General features: G+C 45.4%; 1 pseudogene; it reads left to right on the forward strand.

The window, feature by feature from the left end:
* The first annotated feature begins 19,421 nt into the window (after positions 1 to 19,421).
* On the forward strand, positions 19,422 to 19,538 carry LOC124551390 (annotated as a pseudogene).
* The last annotated feature ends 1,055 nt before the right edge of the window (positions 19,539 to 20,593 follow it).

Below are 20,593 nucleotides of genomic sequence, written 5' to 3' on the forward strand. Positions count from 1 at the left end.
TTGTTACGTCCATTTCGCTTACAGCGTGTCCACAACCTGGAACCAGTTGATTATCCACCCACAGCACAGTTTTCGCAGTGGTACCTGGAACAGTGTGAAATGCATCCTACATTTCCATCCTCTGTGTAGTTTACCGATGAAGCAACGTTCGGGCGTGATAGAGTCTTCAACATGCACAATTCGCATGTTTGGAGTGAGGATAACCCACATGCCACAGTTACTAGCGCTCATCAAGTGCGGTTCTTCGTTAATGTGTGGGTCGGTGTTGTTGGGGACTGTTTAATTGGGCCGTATCTGCTAGCTAGTTTTGTTTCTTGGTCATAAAAAATGGAAACGTGTTTGTTGGTTTAATTAATTTGCCGCCAGAGAAATCTTCCTCTACCGGTTTAAGTACTCCTCATAAGAAAGAATGACATTAGGGAAAAATATTTGTTTTGATGTCCCCTACAACCTCCCAGAGTTTGTCGGTTTAAATACTTTTCACCCTATATAATAGTTTAATAGTCACAAACGGGAAAGAAATCCTGGGGGGGGGGGGGGGGGAGGGGTAAGAATATCAACCTCCTATTGCGGCGATCGTGAGAGTGTGGCGTGGGAAAGGGGAGTATGCGGGAGCGGGGAGGAGATGGACAGAGAGCGAGAGGGGAGGTACTCAGCTAGTCAAATAATTGAATAACGCGTAATCATATAGAAAAAGTGTATTATGCGCAAAACATACACACATATGAGGACTGCTTGTATATGAACTAGACACTGGGGTACAGATTTTGGTCACAGCACAACACCTTCTGATTACTGTTGCCAAAAAAATAACTAAAGTTTGCAGCTGTTGAATCTATCTTCTCCTGAGCACCACCCCACACGTTCAAATTCGTCGTTAAATTTGGCGTCATTAGCTGGATTCTCACCATGAAGAATTTGTTTTGGTTCGTCTTGTTCTCACTTCGACTGTAGCTGTTCTTCGTGTCTTGCTGTAGAGGCGAAACACAGTCTGTAAGTGGGCCAGGGATGCCCGTCAACGAAGGTGGAGGCCGATGCAAAAATCCTGGCTCAAGGATCCAGGTTCGGATCTCGCACTGGTAGACGCCCACTGCGTTCGTCACGCCTCTGGGACAGGCCACGTTGATGGAGACCTACATGCATAAGAATATGTAAACGCAAAAGAGTAAAATATTAGCTAAAGTCCGAAAGCTATTACCAGACGCGGATATTCATTAAATACATATACACTGTCTGACAAAAAAATGAGAAGAACCCACAAGAGCAGGAGGAAATGAAATGAAACTTCGTGGGTTCAGAGGATATGTGACGTTGTTTTAGTGATTACGAAATCGAGTCAGATTTACTAAGTACTTGACAGCATGAGCCCATACGTTAGTATGATGTTGCATACTCTCTGACCTAGATGCAAGCACCGATTCGGTTGGGAAGAGTGTCATTAAATTGTTGTATCATCTCCTGGGGAAAACTGGTCCACACTTGTAACTGGTCCTTGATGTCAGAGATATCGGGCATTATGATGGAGGTGACGTCTGAGCTGACCTCACATGTATTCTATGGGCAATAGACCTACAGTACTGACCCCTGCAGTATCTCAGCATTGTTGTTGTTGTTGTTGTTGTTGTTGTGGTCTTCAGTCCTGAGACTGGTTTGATGCAGCTCTCCATGCTACTCTATCCTGTGCAAGCTTCTTCATCTCCCAGTACTTACTGCAACCTAAATCCTTCTGAATCTGCTTCGTGTATTCATCTCTTGGTCTCCCTCTACGATTTTTACCCTCCACGCTGCCCTCCAACGCTAAGTTTGTAATCCCCTGATGCCTCAGAACATGTCCTTCCAACTGGTCCCTTCTTCTAGTCAAGTTGTGCCACAAACTCCTCTTCCCCCCAAATCCATTCAATACCTCCTCATTAGTTATGTGATCTACCCATCTAATCTTCAGCATTCTTCTGTAGCACTACATCTCGGAAGCTTCTATTCTCTTCTTGTTCAAACTATTTATCGTCCACGTTTCACTTCCATACATGGCTGCGCTCCATACAAATACTTTCAGAAACGACTTTCTGACACTTAAATCTATACTCGATGTTAACAAATTTCTCTTCTTCAGAAACGCTTTCTTTGCCATTGCCAGTCTACATTTTATATCCTATCTACTTCGACATCCTCAGTTATTTTGCTCCCCAAACAGCAAAACTCCTTTACTACTTTAAGTGTCTCATTTCCTAATCTAATTCCCTCAGCATCACCAGACTGAATTCGACTACATTCCATTATCCTCGTTTTGCTTTTGTCGATGTTCATCTTATATCTGCCTTTCAAGACACTATCCATTCCGTTCAACTGCTCTTCCAAGTCCTTTGCTGTTTCTGACAGAATTACAATGTTATCGGCGAACCTCAAAGTTTTTATTTCTTCTCCATGGATTTTAATATCTACTCCAATTTTTTTTTGTTTACTTTACTGCTTGCTCAATATACAGGTTCGAATCCTGCCTCGGGCATGGATGTGTGTGATGTCCTTAGGTTAGTTAGGTTTAAGTAGTTCTAAGTTCTAGGGAACTGATGACCACAGCTGTTAAGTCCCATAGTGCTCAGAGCCATTCAATATACAGATTGAATAACATCGGGGATGGGCTGGAACCCTGTCTCACTCCCTTCCCAACCACTGCTTTCCTTTCATGCCCCTCGACTCTTATAACTGCCATTTGGTTTCTGTACAAATTGTAAATAGCCTTTCGCTCTTTGTATTTTACCCCCGCCACCTTTAGAATTTGAAAGAGAGTATTCCAGTCAACATTGTCAAAAGCTTTCTCTAAGCCTACAAATCATAGAAACGTAGGTTTGCCTTTCTTTAATCTTTCTTCTAAGATAAGTCGTATGATCAGTATTCCCTCACGTGTTCCAACATTTCTACGGAATCCTAATTGATCTTCCCCGAGGTCGGCTTCTACCAGTTTTTCCATTCGTCTATAAAAATTCGCGTTAGTAGTTTTGCAGCTGTGACTTATTAAACTGATAGTTCGGTAATTTTCACATCTGTCAACACCTGCTTTCTTTGGGATTGGATTATTATATTCTTCATGAAGTCTGAGGGTATTTCGCCTGTCTCATACATCTTGCTCACCACGTGGTAGAGTTTTGTCAGGACTGGCTCTCCCAAGGCAGTCAGTAGTTCTAACGGAATGTTTTCTACTCCTGAGGCCTTGTTTCGACTCAGGTCTTTCAGTGCTCTGTCAAACTCTTCACGCAGTATCTCAGCATTACCCTCCCATAAATATGAAGATGTGAAGTTTGTGTTAGGAAGGGAACTGGACTAGGGTAGGCCCTTGAGCTGTGTTAGTTATAGTGCTTTGGTTTGTTTTGTTTTGTTTTGGGGCATAAAAACAACTAGCGTCACTCGCGCCCAAGTCAGAACCGAAGAATACGAAGAGAAAAATGGAGTTAAGAAAGTCTGCTCGTTAAGGAAGGATGGAAACAGGGACCATAAAATACGCCATAGAGAAATGGAAGTCTTGAACTAAAGATTGAATGTCCTTCGCCATATTGATGCGACGGATAAAAAGTAAGACGCGGTCGACAACCCACGCGTCGATCGTTAAAACGGCCAATAACTCAGACGGCAAACATAAATGAGAACGTAAGTGGTTAAGAAAAGGGCACTCCGTCAGGAAATGGCGAACCGTCAGATGTTGAGGGCAATGAGCACATAGTGGTGGGGGAGCATCACTTAACAAATAGCTATGATTAAAAATACATTACTGGCCATTAAAATTGCTACACCAAGAAGAAATGCAGATGATAAACGAGTATTCATTGGACAAATATATTATACTGGAACTGACATGTGATTACATTTTCACGCAATTTGGGTGCATAGATCCTGAGAAACCAGTACCCAGAACAACCACACCTGGCAGTAATAACGGCCTTGATACGCCTGGGCATTGAGTCAAACAGAGCTTGGATGGCGTGTACAGGTACAGCTGCCCATGCGGCTTCAACACGATACCACAGTTCATGAAGAGTACTGACTGGCGTATTGTGACAAGCCAGTTGCTCGGCCACCATTGACCAGACGTATTCAATTGGTGAGAGATGTGGAGAAAGTGCTGGCCAGGGCAGCAGTCGAACATTTACTGTATCCAGAAAGGCCCGTACAGGACCTGCAACATGCGGTCGTGCATTTTCCTGCTGAAATGTAGGGTTTCGCAGGGATCGAATGAAGGGAAGAGCTACGGGTCGTAACACATCTGAAATGTAATGTCCACTGTTCAAAGTGCCGTCAATGCGAACAAGAGGTTATCGAGACGTGTAACCAACGACCCCCGATACCATCACGCCGGGTGATACGCCAGTATGGTGATGAGGAATACACGCTTCCAATGTGCGTTCACCGCGATGTCGCCAAACACCGATATGACTATCATGATGCTGTAAACGGAACGTGGATTCATCCGGAAAAAATGACGTTTTGCCATTCGTGCACCCAGGTTCATCGTTGGGTACACCATTGCAGGTGCTGCTGTCTGTGATGCAGCGTCAAGGGTAGCTGCAGCCATGGTCTCCGAGCTGATAGTCCATGCTGCTGCAAACCTCGTCGAACTGTTCGTGTAGATCTTGCAAACGTCCCATCTGTTGACTCAGGGATCGAAACGTGGCTGCAGGATCCGTTACAGCCATGCGGATAAGATGCCTGTCATCTCGACTGCTAGTGATACGAGGCCATTGGGATCCAGCACGGCGTTCTGTATTACCCTCCTGAACCCACCGATTCCATATTCTGGTAACAGTCATTGGATCTCGACCAACGCGAGCAGCAATGTCGCGATACGATAAACCGGAATCGCGGTAGGCAACATTCCGACCTTTATCAAAGGTATGCATTTCTCTTCCTTACACTCGGCATCACAACAACGTTCCACCAGGCAACGCCGGTCAACTGCTGTTTGTGTATGAGAAATCGGTTGGAAACTTTCCTCATGTCAGCACGTTGTAGGTGCCGCCACCGGCGCCAACCTTGTGTGAATGCTCTGAAAAGCTAATCATTTGCATATCGCAGCATCTTCTTCCTATCGGTTAAATTTCGCGTCTGTAGCACGTTATCTTCGTGGTGCAGCAATTTTTATGGCCAGTAGTGTAAAATGCGCAGCACGCACTTTAGTTAAAATGATCTCCTCATGGCGAGAGGGTCGAGAGGATGTCGTCCAAGCCGATGGGAGAGGCTTAATTCCTCGGAGCTTGTTTCCATGAAGGGAGGACCGGCGGTGATGCCAAAGTGACACCACCTGCTGGCGCACTACAACAAAGAGACCAGTGGAGGGGGTGGAAGAACTAGCAGCCTTGGCAGCCGCGTCAGCGGCCTCGTTTCCTGTCAGACCGATGTCACCGGGAATCCACACAGAAATCACAGTGGCTCCCTCAAGAGTGAGCAAGTGATAGCTTTCCTGGACTCGTTGCACAAAGGGTTGGACAACGTACAGTACAGCTCCAAAGGGCACTGAGAAAGTCGCAGCAGATTACGCAATTGAAAAGCCTTTGCCGCCAATGTACTGCGTGGCCTGAAACAGGGTGAAGAGGTCTGCTGTAAATACTGACAAGGAAACCTCCCCATCGCACCCCCCTCAGATTTAGTTATACGTTGGCACAGTGGATAGGCCTTGAAAAACTGAACACAGATCAATCGAGAAAGCAGGAAGAAGTTGTGTGGAACTATGAAAAAAATATGCAAAATATACAAACTGAGTAGTCCATGTGCAAGATAGGCAACATCGAGAATAATCTGAGCCCAGGAGCGCCGTGGTCCCGTGGTTAGCGTGAGCAGCTACGCAATGAGAGGTCCTCGGTTCAAGTCTTCCCTCGAGTGAAAAGTTTACTTTCTTTATTTTCGCAAAGTTATGATCTGTTCGTTCATTGACGTCTCTGTTCACTGTAGTAAGTTTAGTGTCTGTGTTTTGCAACCACACCGCCAAACCGTGCGATTAGTAGACGAAAGGACGTGGCTCTCCAATGCGAACCAAAAACATTTGTTCGTGAGGTCATAGGTCAACCGATTCCTCCACAGGAAAACACGTCTGATATATTCTATACGACACTGGTGACGGCATGTGCGTCACATGACAGGGATATGTTGTCGACCCACCTAACTTGTACACTTGGCGAATGGGTAAAAAGATTCTTCTACCTTGCCCTATTTAGGTTTTCTTGTGAGTGTGATAATCACTCCCAAAAAAGTGATGACAACATAAGATTTTGCCACATAAACTGCAACAAATGAATGCAACAGTTTCACAGTCGCACAGTTTTCCCTGTGCTCTGTCAAAACATGTTTTTAACGTTTTCAAATTTTTCCGTGCGTAGACCATCAAATCCTGCATATGTCCAAGCAAATCTGAACTTGCCCTGGAATTTTGGACAGCGAAGTTGATTATGTGTGAGTGCCTCAACTTTGATAACTGTCTGAAAGTAAAAAATTAAACTTTTCACTTGTGGGAAAACTTGAACCAAGGACCTCTCTTTTCGCAGCTGCTCACGCTAACCATGGGACCACGGCGCTTCTCAGCTCGCACTATCCTTTCTGTTGCTTATCTTGCACATGTACTACTCAGTTAGTATATTTTGCTTATTTTTTGCATAGTTCCACACAACTTCTTCCTGTTTTCTCGATTGGTCTGTGTTCAGTTTTTCAAGGCCTATCCACTATGCCAACTTATAACTAAATCTGGGGGGTGTGCGATGGGGAGGTTCCCTTGTGAGCAGTGTTCCGTAAGCCGATACCGAAAAACGTTGGTGCCAATGACGAAGGCACACCGTACTATCGCGAATTTCTGTGCAAAGGTCGTGAAACTTACAGTGATAGAGGAAGGCTGTAATAGTGTCCTTAGGAAGCGAATGAAGTCCGAGGTGAACACAGGCGGCTCCACGAAGCCAAGGTGGTGAAAGGTTCACACCAACTGGGAAAGTGGCAGGGAGCGAGAAGTTAAGCTGTCGGAGCAAGAGCCAAAAGCAAACTCCAGGAGGTAACAGAAGACGGACGCGCCCTACACTGGCGATCAAGGAAGTCATCAAAGAAGGAGGCATGGGATGGGTGGTCAGGCATGGCAGACAAACGGCATGCGTATCTGCGAAGGAGAAATTCATGGTGGTATGGCAGCGGTAGCTTGGCGACTTCTTCGTATGGGTTTGCAACCGGGTTGTGTAAAACGTGCCAATGGCCAAATAGATGCCACGATGGTGGATAGTATTGAGATGGCTGCATAAACGAAACACCCATAGTCTAGTTTCGAACAGACAAGGTATCCATACAAACGGAGGAAGTACTGCTTAGGACAAATGGAAGGACGAAGAAGGTTTCCTATCGAGGATAAGTCCCAGGACTTCGTAGTTTCAACTAACGGAAGAGCAACAGGACCAAGATGTAAAGACGGAGGAAGAAACCAGTTGCACAGCCGGAAATCCATATAAAAGCAAAAGTCATTGTCGATACTCTGTTTGTAAAGACGATCGAGACATCGCTGATGACGCCGCTCAATGAGACAAGTCCACGGAGAACTGCGATAGGTGGAAAAATCGTCAACGAAGAGGGAGTACAAATTGTAATTGATTTCTTCAACTTCCATCATTATCGTAGATTACCCTCCGAGTTCACGGAGTCACGTGCCGTAAGTGGACGACCATTGTCCTGTTGAAAAATATCACTATTATACCGCCACATGAGAGGTAACACATGAGGAAACAATGTCCATGATGTACTGTTGCGGTATCACAGTTCCCTCAGGCACTACTAAAGTGCGCATCATTTATGACGGCGGCCGAGTTTAGGTTCGTTCTGCGCATCTGACGTCACAAAACACAGTCAGCTAATGAACAGAGAACGACGTTGCCAGAGCTTGACTGCAGTGCAGAGCACGGACGAGTGTCTTCCGTTTTAGAAACGTTCAGTCATAAATAAAGTAATTGAACAAAAGCAATGTCTTGACAGCAGATTTTCTTTTATAGAAAGTTTGGAAAAAGCATTCTTTATACCAATTGCTTCATATTCTATTAATTAATTAAACCAAACAAGCAATAAGCCTCCTAATTCAGGTGATAGCAAGGAAAGGTGTTTGTATCATTCTCACTAACAGCTTTTTCGCAATAAAGAACAGCGGTAATTGTTTATTTCCTATTGTACTTCGACGAAACGTGAGTAATTCATAATCATACCAACAGTTTTTGTCGGTATTTTTCGTGACATTTTAAAGTTCTCCGGGAGATATATTGAATGACGAGCTGTGTCAGCGTATGGGTAAAGTGTATGGCTCCTCAGCGAAAGGCTGTGAGTTCAAATCTTGATCGGTGCTTAATATTTTCTTTATTTAAAAACAATATCGAAGTGTCTTACTCCATAAATTTTATTCGTTTGAATGTAATTTTTTGAAATTTCTAGTGGCAACTAAAATCGACCATAGGGAAAGTATACGCTATGGGCTTTTGCCTCTGCAAACTCTTCAAAATTTCGTGCAATGGTTTACTACATCTAATGCTGCACAATAACTGCGTTCAATGTCGAAACAAAATTAAGTGATTTAGGAGGGCAATGTATCAGTCAAAAAGATGTGTAAAAATCACATTTTTGGGCCTAATAGTTTTTGTGAAATCGAATGATAAAGTGTGTCAAAGCAGTCGAAACACCATGTGTCCGCACAGGCGAGCAGTGCAGTGATGACAAAATCGCGCACAGCGCGGAATGCAGGGAGCACGTCTCTGTAGCAGCGAAAGGGTTAATGCGGCCATGGTGGCTTAACTTCATAAACAGCGCGCTCCCCCCTAAACGTAAGTTTGCGAACTATACTAAGGCGCTGCTTCTCTTGGCGCGTACATCTGGCAATGCAGCAATCTCCTGCGTCTGGGCGGGTATGCGCGAACCGCCAAGGTAAAAGAATTGAACTATAGCTGTGATGTGCAGTCATAACTGATGGATCCCCACACCACTGTGCTTCTCCGAAACGTTGGAAGATTGGGACCTCTGCCAGCTCGCCACCATCCTCGCCGGCGATGGTCAGCTGGGACAGTGCAGAACAATGATTCATCATTGAACGCATTGTTAGGCTATTCATGAGCAGTACATGGTTCCGGTCATGGCACCTCTCCAAATGCAGCCGTTAGTGTCTCAGTGTTAACAGCAGCCTATGCATAGAATGGTGCTAGTCTCCAGCCAATTTTGCGAGGTGGTACAGAATGTTGCAGAGAGTCCATTACTTGTTCAGAGAGGGCAGGCGCAGCCGTGTAGGGGTTACGATGTCCTCGGTGCACAATACAGCGTCCTTCCTTTGCGGTGGCCAGGTGGGGTCCATTGGGACCTTGACGTCAGGTTGCCAGCCTTCATGTTCCCGTGCAGTCCAACAACAGGCTACCGTCACATGCGAACGCTCCACAAATCTGGTTACTGTGCGATTCGACCAGTCAGACAGATGGAGATCCACAATGAGGCCCCATACAAACTCTGCCTAATGCTGATAACGCTGCCTCATAAGAGTGCTCATCATCTCCCTGTTCTTTACAAGGATCACTCGACATCTGACGCTGTTTACGTCCCCATGCAGTCCAACATAGGGCTACCAACACAGCTGAATGTCCCACAAATTCGGATACTGCACGATCTGACCAACTGGCCAAATAGAGACCACTGAGCAACTACGCTGGTTGAATGGAACAAATAAGTGTCGGTGTGGAAAATTTTCAGAATACGATATCTCGTAAGCGGCTCGCACTAGAATCTTGTAACAAATATCACTGACATGAATGCGTGTCCGAAAGAACAAAAGCACGCGGAATCCGCAGCTATGATCCATATTATGTAAATAGTAGGTAAATGGGGAGAAAGCAAAGGAAGGGGAGAAATTATTGATGTCAGTTACATTGGAATGTTATGCGTAACCAGCAGCGATTAACAGTGTGTCCGGATAGCGCAGAGGTTAACGCAACTACCTAATGAGCGAGAGTTTCCGGCTTCGAAGCCTGGTCTGACACACATTTTCACTCGTCGCCACTGCTTCTGCATGGAGTACCAATGCAGCTGACATCAATATTTCCTCCCTTTCCTTTCTCCTCGTCTTCCAACAATTTTCATAAAATACCACTGGCATTATAGTTTACTCTACTTTTAGCTTAATGTCAACAGGCATTGTTCCATTTAAAAAAGTGAATGTTTGCACAAAAATATTCTAAGTGTTATTACACTTTGTTGATTGGCTGACAATACGTGGCCCTGACATACCAATCCATTTTGTGAAAACCGCACAACCACAGCATTTTCTATTCCGTGTTTGTGGTGCTTGTCTTAGCATAAATATGACGTAGCAAATGTTCAAACTGACCACCGTTTTCACGCTGGCATAGTGCTGAAACTGTTAAACTGCGACCTCTATTTAGTTCCAATACCGGGTCAACAGAAGCGTCCGATCTTACCCGTCGGCTTTGACCCGTGACGTAAGCGTGTTGTGGTGTGTGACGTCATTACGGCGCGGAGTTTGATTTGCGATTGTGGCGTGTTTGTAGATGTCTTGTTTTTGTTTGTCGTGCTCTCTGGTGGTGTGTTCATGGTTTTCGTTTGTTTCGTTTGTTTCGTGTGGTGGGGTCAGTTTTCTGTTGCTCAGGTGTTGGATTTGAAGCGGAATTTCTATTAGTGAGTTAATGGTTAATTTAATGCTCATATTCGAAAATATTGATTTGACACTAATGAACATGTATACGTAATATGAAGCAATTTGATGAACATATTGATCTGTAGCGTAGCCCACTTGAGGTTAGGTTGGGAGTTTTTTTTTTTGGAATGCGGCCGCGGCAGCGGCCGCCTATGATTCGAAAATATTGATTTGACACTAATGAACATGTATACGTAATATGAAGCAATTTGATGAACATATTGATCTGTAGCGTAGCCCACTTGAGGTTAGGTTGGGAGTTTTTTTTTGGAATGCGGCCGCGGCAGCGGCCGCCTATGATTCGAAAATATTGATTTGACACTAATGAAGCCTGTGGGGGGATGGGGGGGCACTGCAGACTCCCCCCACCGCATAACGACACATGATGATCAAATTTTGAAAAAAAATGAAAAATTTTTTCCGTACCTGCTAAACTGCATAAGTGCCGATGTATGTAGGTGTAAGGGAAGCTTTCGTTTCTTAGTTTTCTATTGGGGGATGTGATCGGTAGGTTCTGTTGAGCTATATAGGTTAAGGGAAGTGTCCGATTATGGATAGGAATGTGTTTTTTGGTATTTGGTCAGTTTTGTGATGTTGATTTATTTCGTTGTTTTGCGTGGTTTTGAATGGCGGTCGGTGGCTACATTTCTGTATATTTAGTTTCTCCGCACCCAAAAACCCCTAATTTCCCACGCTTGTCCCGTTACAGTCATTAGGCTTTTTGTGAAACTTGTGTATTTCAGTGTTTACAATACGTATGTGATGTTTTTATATCCGCCATATTGGAATTGTTTATAGTCGTTTCCGCGGTATTTGTGACGTCATGGGTCAAAGCCGACGGGTAAGATCGGACGCTTCTGTATTTCCCCAATACCCAATTTCCTTTGTTTGATGCTTTCTTTCTGCCCTACAGTTTTCGTCAGATTGTTTTCCCGCATCCAATATACAGGGTGTTACAAAAAGGTACGGCCAAACTTTCAGGAAACATTCCTCACACACAAATAAACAAAGGATGTTATGTGGACATGTGTCTGGAAACGCTTAATTTCCATGTTAGAGCTCATTTTAGTATCGTCCACCTACGCTCAATGGAGCACGTTATCATGATTTCATACGGGATACTCTACCTGTGCTGCTAGAACATGTGCCTTTACAAGTACGACACAACATGTGGTTCATGCACGATGGAGCTCCTGCACATTTCGGTCGAAGTGTTCGTACGCTTCTCAACAACAGATTCGGTGACCGATGGATTGGTAGAGGCGGACCAATTGCATGGCCTCCACGCTCTCCTGGCCTCAAACCTCTTGACTTTCATTTATGGGGGCATTTGAAGGCTCTTGTTTACGCAACCCCGGTACCAAATGTAGAGACTCTTCGTGCTCGTATTGTGGACGGCTGTGACACAATACGCCATTCTCCAGGGCTGCATCAGCGCATCAGGGATTCCATGTGACGGAGGGTGGGTGCATGTATCCTCGCTAACGGAGGACATTTTGAACATTTCCTGTAACAAAGTATTTGAAGACACGCTGGTACGTTTTGTTGCTGTGTGTTTCCATTCCATGATTAATATGATTTGAAGAGAAGAAATAAAATGAGCTCTAACATGGAAAGTTAGCGTTTCCGGACACATGTCCACAAAACATATTTTCTTTCTTTGTGAGTGAGGAATGTTTCCTGAAAGTTTGGCCGTACCTTTTTGTAACACCCTGTATAGATGGCCAGCCCAGCACGTACCTGAAGCTTTGAATCCACAGCGCAAGGCGTCCGGTTGGCCAGCCTCTCACGTCGGGCGATGGTCGTGGTGACAGGGGTGATGCAGCTGGGCAGTGGTGAGGTCCGCTGGCGGCGCCGCGTCGCGGCTCCAGCCCACTCTACGGGACGTACTTCTTGAGCGCGGCGTTGGCGGGGGAACCCGGGCGCACGAACTCCTCTTCGGGAATCACGAAGCCGTGCAGGATCTTGAAAGGGACGGCCGCAGCGCGCGCTAGGACCGGCGACGAGATTTGGCTGCGTATGGTCGCCGCTACCGCAGGCGGCGGAGGAGGCGAGGCCGGGTACGTGGGCGGGGCGCTCCAGCGTTCGCGTGGGAGTGTCCTGGGGCGGTGCCGCTCGTCCGAGCGCAGATAGTTCTCCAGCAGGCAGCGCACGCGCGAGAACGCGATCGGCGCCATAGCGCGTGGTCTAGAGGCACTCGTCACTGTAGCAACGCCCTCCATTGTTGACCGCCGCCGAGGAAAATGGTCGATCCGTTTACTCCATTGTCGTCCGATACGATTTCTTCTACAATGTCAACCTACTACAAAAGAATTCTCTAAAACCTAATCCCTCCAATACTCAAGTGAGTGCATAACTCGAGGCAGGCTAAGTACAGGCTCAATGTTACCTGGGATGGGACTGGAACACACAGATACTCCCACCGTCCTTGGCGTCGTGCTGGACAGAACCACAGCCTAACATACAGGGTGTCCCAGCTATCTTGTCCACCCAAAATATCTCTGGAACAAATAACAGCTATTGGAAAACGACTTTCACCGGTATCAACGTGCGGCTGGGGCCCATGAATGTACATATTTGGAAACATTCTAAAACGGAAGCATATGTGTTTTTTTAACACAAACTTATGTTATTTTTTAAATGGACCTCCTATATTTTTTCTTCAGCAATCCATGGCATGACAAAGCACATACACAATGGCATTGATTGCATCGCAATATTCCCATTACATCCCGAGATATTGAGACGCGAAGTTGACGCTTCAAACACCCGACATGCGCCGCTAGCGCACGTCCTGAGGCTCAGGCGTGAACCCCATGCTGCCCGTAATCGCGATGTGATTGACATGTGTAATCACACCTCCATACTTATCAAGAGGTCCGAAACGAATAATACGGGCTGCTGCCATCAACTATCATAAGCACATAATGGCGAGCCTCAGGACGTGCGCTAGCAGCGCATGTCGGGTGTTTCAAGCGTCAACTTCGCGTCTCAATATCTCGGGATGTAATGGGAATATTGCGATGCAATCAACGCCATTGTGTATGTGCTTTGTCATGCCATGGATTGCTGAAGACAAAATATAGGAGGTCTATTTAAAAAAAACATAAGTTTGTGTGAAAAAACATATATGCTTTCGTTTTAGAATGTTTCCAAATATGTACATTCATGGGCCCCAGCCCTACATTGATACCGGTGAAAGTCGTTTTCCAATAGCTGTTATTCTTTCACTGCTGTGAAAGTTGTTACCATTTGACAGTTCAAGTGACACTAGCGCCCCTAGCGGCCAGAAAGCTCGCCTTCCTCTGACGGCAGATGCGACGTAAAAATAATGTTTTCCTTTATTTCGTTTTGTACGTAATTTACAAAGTAGTTAGTATATTTTTGCATCACAAGTGTTAGGAGAACAGCGAGAGACATAAATGATCGTGAAATATAAGTAAACAGAGCCCGAACTATTGAATGAAGTGACATAATCTGCAACATATTCTTAAAGAAGTAATTAAGAAGTAGCATACAATCGCACTTATTCCACTGAAAGTGGATGCCGTTTATCATTATAACTAATGCAGGATTAGCAACCACAGATGTACGTATGAAACCCATGTCTTCAAATCCAATAACACGATCCCTAGAGCTGTCATATATCAAATTTTCCATTAGTGACTTCTCATCCAGAGACAAATTAACAATTATATCACTTTCTGGTAACTGCTGCACTTTCTGCTTTAAAAGATGAAATATGTTATCATTTATCCCACAATTTAATTGTATATCTTCCACATACCTTTGTAAGGTACGTACTGATGGAAGGTTAAAACAGTGTGATAAAAAACTGTATGCCTGAGTACTATAATACAACAAATTAAGTGCAAATAATTTAGTTTCATCTTTCCATCTCGCATCACGTTTTCCATTCAATGGTATACTGATTTGGCTTATCAATAAATCGAGAGCATCTCTTTTCAAGTACTTGGAACCAATAATTTTTAAAATGAGCTTGTCCTTTTGTTCTTGTGTCCTGTAACGTTGTGGTTGCAGTTTATTCTTACGATGGGCACTTTCCTTGTCACGTAGTAATTTTGTACGAAGTCTAATGATTTGCACGTTTTTACATTTTACACGATGTTTTAACACGCGAATAATTTCACGTAATCTAAGCATTTCATCTTCAAAAGATGTTTGTGTTGCATATTCCGTTGTTAGTGATTTTATATATGTCTCTCGTGTAGGAACACTTGTGGTAGCTGTTTCTACTGTGTCAGGAGACAGCTTTATTGTTTTTGCAGTAACACTTTCACGTTTGTATGGCAATTTTCTCTTCATCGTCACTAGTTGGGGCTTATTCGGCACGTCAAATAACGTAGGAACTGCATTCCATACCAATGTCTTCTTTTCCGCGCTCATTCGCTGGTTTGACTCCAAATGTAACGTACAAAACTTCACGTTATTGTGCGAATAAAGGACATCTTTTTGCTACAGGTCCTCTCTTCTACTTTTTATTAACCATTTCTTGCTCCCAAAAAAGAAAAACAAATTCAGTAATTCAATACAGTTTAGAAAAAAATCGTAAATAAAGAGCGCTCTAATGTGATGTTTCATACCTCTCAGGGTCCTTAGGAAACCTGAAGAATGACAAATGTGGTGCTTTCTTCCTATTATTACTGCAATTGATTGCGCTACATACGCTGCCTTTCGTAAAAACCATGTTAAAAATGAATATAAACGATACTGTTTACATTTACTGAATACCGTATTCAGCAGCGTAGCTTCTCCACCGCTTGGGGCGCTGTTGTCGCGGTGTATAACAAAAATCAGCGAGAGTGTCGCGACTGTATATATTAGACTGTGACAGAACATTGACATACAAATATCATTGAGAAAAAACATGCAAAAAATTAGAAGCACGAAATCCCCTAATAAGAAAGCTGTCCAATAGCAAATGGGGTGCCAAACCTACCGTGGTCAGAACTTCAGCCCAAGCTTTGTGCTTCTCAACTGCCGAATATGCCTGCCCGGTATGGTGCAGATACGCCCACGCAAAAAAGGTAGATATTAGCTTGAATGAAACATGCAGGATAGTGACAGGCTGCATGAAACCAAACCCCACAGAAAATCTTCACAGGGCCGCAGGTTTCACAAACCCTGACTCACGTAGGAAAGCCCATGAACATACCGAGAAGCTAAAGCAAATCTTTGATGCCTGTCACTCAATATTTGGCCTAGAGTGTGGCCCCAGCAGACTCAAATCCAGACGCCGTTTCCTAAGTTGCGCCTTAGATGAGCCCCCCGTCTACTATCCACTAAGAGAGGACCCACCAAGTGGCGTTTCTGGTGATTGGAAAACCTGGAGAATGCTTAACCGTATCAGAACTGGGGTGGCTCCTGTGAAATCTAATCTGATCAAATGGGGTTTGTTGGAGGAATATGACGACAAATGCGACTGCGGTACTCGACAGGACACGGAACATCTCCTACAATGCCCTGCCTGCCCCCACAGATGCACCCTCGACGATCTATGGCTGGCTAAAGAAGAAGCATTGGACATTGCCCAATACTGGGCAAATAAATTGTAGTTTCCGGACACGAAAAAGTAAAGTAAGTTCTTTTTCCTTTTTTTAATCATCAGTTTTTTGACTGGTTCGAAGTAGCCCGCCACGAATTCCTCTCCTGTGCCAACCTCTTCATCTCAGACTAGCACTTACAACTGACGTCCTCAATTATCAGCTGGATGTATTCCAATCTGTCTTCCTCTACAGTGTTTGCCTCCTGCAGCTCCATCTAGTACCCTGAAAGTGATGTCTCAACAGGTGTCCTGTCATCCTGTCGCTTCTTCTTGTCAGTGTTTTCCATACGTTCAAATGGTTCAAATGGCTCTGAGCACTATGGGACTTAACATCTGAGGTCATCAGTCCCCTAGAACTTAGAACTACTTAAACCTAACTAACCTAAGGACATCGCACACATCCATGCCCGAGGCAGGATTCGAACCTGCGACGTAGCGGTTGCGCGGTTCCACACTGAAGCGCCTAGAACCACTCGGCAACACCGGCCGGCGAATTTACTTCTGATTTAGCAGTTGCGGACGATATGATCGTAGCGGAACTGTGCATACAGGCATTGTTGGAAGCTCTCATTTTGAATAGAAAATGTTATTTTATTACTTATGAAACCATTTCATCTCATACAAGAGGATTATGTATCCTGAAATGTAACTACACTCCTGGAAATGGAAAAAAGAACACATTGACACCGGTGTGTCAGACCCACCATACTTGCTCCGGACGCTGCGAGAGGGCTGTACAAGCAATGATCACACGCACGGCACAGCGGACACGCCAGGAACCGCGGTGTTGGCCGTCGAATGGCGCTAGCTGCGCAGCATTTGTGCACCGCCGCCGTCAGTGTCAGCCAGTTTGCCGTGGCATACGGAGCTCCATTGCAGTCTTTAACACTGGTAGCATGCCGCGACAGCGTGGACGTGAACCGTATGTGCAGTTGACGGACTTTGAGCGAGGGCGTATAGTGGGCATGCGGGAGGCCGGGTGGACGTACCGCCGAATTGCTCAACACGTGGGGCGTGAGGTCTCCACAGTACATCGATGTTGTCGCCAGTGGTCGGCGGAAGGTGCACGTGCCCGTCGACCTGGGACCGGACCGCAGCGACGCACGGATGCACGCCAAGACCGTAGGATTCTACGCAGTGCCGTAGGGACCGCACCGCCACTTCCCAGCAAATTAGGGACACTGTTGCTCCTGGGGTATCGGCGAGGACCATTCGCAACTGTCTCCATGAAGCTGGGCTACGGTCCCGCACACCGTTAGGCCGTCTTCCGCTCACGCCCCAACATCGTGCAGCCCGCCTCCAGTGGTATCGCGACAGGCGTGAATGGAGGGACGAATGGAGACGTGTCGTCTTCAGCGATGAGAGTCGCTTCTGCCTTGGTGCCAATGATGGTCGTATGCGTGTTTGGCGCCGTGCAGGTGAGCGCCACAATCAGGACTGCATACGACCGGGGCACACAGGACCAACACCCGGCATCATGGTGTGGGGAGCGATCTCCTACACTGGCCGTACACCACTGATGATCGTCGAGGGAACACTGAATAGTGCACGGTACATCCAAACCGTCATCGAACCCATCGTTCTACCATTCCTAGACCGGCAAGGGAACTTGCTGTTCCAACAGGACAATGCACGTCCGCATGTATCCCGTGCCACCCAACGTGCTCTAGAAGGTGTAAGTCAACTACCCTGGCCAGCAAGATCTCCGGATCTGTCCCCCATTGAGCATGTTTGGGACTGGATGAAGCGTCGTCTCACGCGGTCTGCACGTCCAGCACGAACGCTGGTCCAACTGAGGCGCCAGGTGGAAATGGCATGGCAAGCCGTTCCACAGGACTACATCCAGCATCTCTACGATCGTCTCCATGGGAGAATAGCAGCCTGCATTGCTGCGAAAGGTGGATATACACTGTACTAGTGCCGACATTGTGCATGCTCTGTTGCCTGTGTCTACGTGCCTGTGGTTCTGTCAGTGTGATCATGTGATGTATCTGACCCCAGGAAAGTGTCAATAAAGTTTCCCCTTCCTGGGACAATGAATTCACGGTGTTCTTATTTCAATTTCCAGGAGTGTATGAGGGTTATTTACGGAAAAATCTAACTTCAGGAATGGAAAAGGTACGTTTAAGTCTTTGGTTATTTTAACTTCTCCCTTGTCTATGGTTCGAAACATTATTTCGTGCGTCGTAACTCGCAGGGAACTTTGTATCCTGCGAAATCAATAAAGCCCGCACAGCGGTTGTTTATGCTCTGTTTTGAGAGAGTCATTTTTAGTCTTTTATAAAAATTGATGCGCAACTTGGGCATTGATTCCCATGCTACAGTGTGTGTACGTCATAGAACCCAAGACGGCTTCCCAATGGCGTATGAGCGTTCCTCTGACTATTTGAAGAATTTTCAGAGTCGACGATCGCCGGAATTCTGCAGAGCCACAGAAATTTCATTCCAGGTTCTGACTTCGACATCGAGAGACAGACAGAGTATGATTACGAGCTGTAACTGCCTAATCATTTTGTTTTATAGACTCGAGAATTTAAACAGGAATTCAATTTATGCCTGAGAGTGCGAGAGATTCAGATGGCTCTGATCACTATGGGACTTAACATCTGTGGTCATCAGTCCCCTAGAACTTAGAACTACTTAAACCTAACTAACCTAAGGACATCACACACATCCCTGCCCGAGGCAGGATTCGAACCTGCGACCGTGGCGGTCACGCGTTTCCAGACTGTAGCGCCTAGAACCCCTCTGGCACTCCGGCCAGCTCTCCATACATTCCTGTCCTCTCAGATTCTGCAGAGAACCTCCTCATTCCTTACCTTATCAGTTCAGCATTCTTATGTAGCACCAAATCTCAAATGCTTCTACTCTCTTTCCTTCCGGTTGTCCCACAGTCCATGTTTCAGTGCCATATAATTCTGTGCTCCAAACGTGTTCTCAGAAATTTCTCCCTCAAATTAAGGCCTAAGTTTAGTACTAGCAGACTTCTCTTGGCCACGAATGCACTTTTTGGTCAGTGCTAGTCTGCTTTTGATATCCTCCTTGCTCCGTCCGTCATTGGTTATTTCACTGTATATTTACTAGAGTTCTTTAACATCATCTACTTCGTGCCCATCAAACCTGATGTTAAGTTTCTCGCTGTGCTCATTTCTAGTACTGTTCAGTATTTTCGGCAACGGCCTTGCCACAGTGGATACACCGGTTCCCGTCAGATCACCGAAGTTAAGCGCTGTCGGGCGTGGCCAGCAGTTGGATGGATGACCATCCTGCTGCCATGCACTGTTGCCATTTTTCGGGGTGCACTCAGCCTCGTGATGCCAATTGAGTAGCTACTCGACCGAATAGTAGCGGCTCCGGAAAGAAAGCCATCGTAACGACCGGGAGAGCGCACACGCCCCTCCTATCCGCATCCTTAGCTGGGGATGACGCGGCGGTCGGATGGTCCCGATTTTTACGAAGGGAGCACAGATTGAGGTTTACTAATTCTTGGTCATCCACTCTTATTATTTCCTTCTGGTTCTTGTACGTATTGTACATTGCCTGTCTCTCCCTGTAACTTACCCCTACTTTTCTCAGAATTCCGAACATCTTGCACCATTTTAGACTGCCAAACGCTTTTTCCACGTCGACAAATCCTATGAACGTGTCTTTATTTTTCTTTAGTCTTGCTTCCATTTTCAACAGCATCGTCAGAATTCCTCCCTGGTGCCTTTACCTTTCCTAAAGCCAAACTGATCGTCTCTGAATATTATTTTTGTCAGCAACTCGGATGCATGAGCTGTTAAGCTGATTGTGCGATAATTCTCGCACTTGTCGCTCTCGCAGTCTGCGAAATTCTGTGGATGAAATTTTTCCTAAAGTGAGATTGCATGACTCCAGATTCATACATTCTACACACCAACGTGAACTATCATTTTGTTACCACTTCCCATAATGATTTTAGATATTCTGATAGAATGTTAAACACCCTTTCTGCCTTATTTTCTGTAAGTCCTCCAAAACTCTCTTAAATTGTGATTCTAATGCTGGATCCCCTATTTCTCCTAAATCGATTCCTGTTTCTTCTTCTATCACATCAGACAATTCTTCCTCTTCCCACGTATCCGCTCACTGCTCAGCATTGAACAGTGGAGTTCCTATCGCACTCTTAATGTTACCACCCTTGCTTTTAATTTCACCGAAGGCTGTTTTCACTTCACTGTATGCTGAGTCAGTCCTTCCGACAATCGTTTCTTTTTCGATTTCTTCACATTTTTCGTGCTGCCATTTCGTCTTAGCTTCCCTGCACTTCCTATTTATTTCATTCCTCAGCGAAACAAAAACTTACAAAAGATTAAACAACA

This window comes from Schistocerca americana, chromosome 9 (genome assembly GCF_021461395.2).
Source record: "Schistocerca americana isolate TAMUIC-IGC-003095 chromosome 9, iqSchAmer2.1, whole genome shotgun sequence".
Classification (NCBI taxonomy): Eukaryota; Metazoa; Arthropoda; class Insecta; order Orthoptera; family Acrididae; genus Schistocerca; species Schistocerca americana.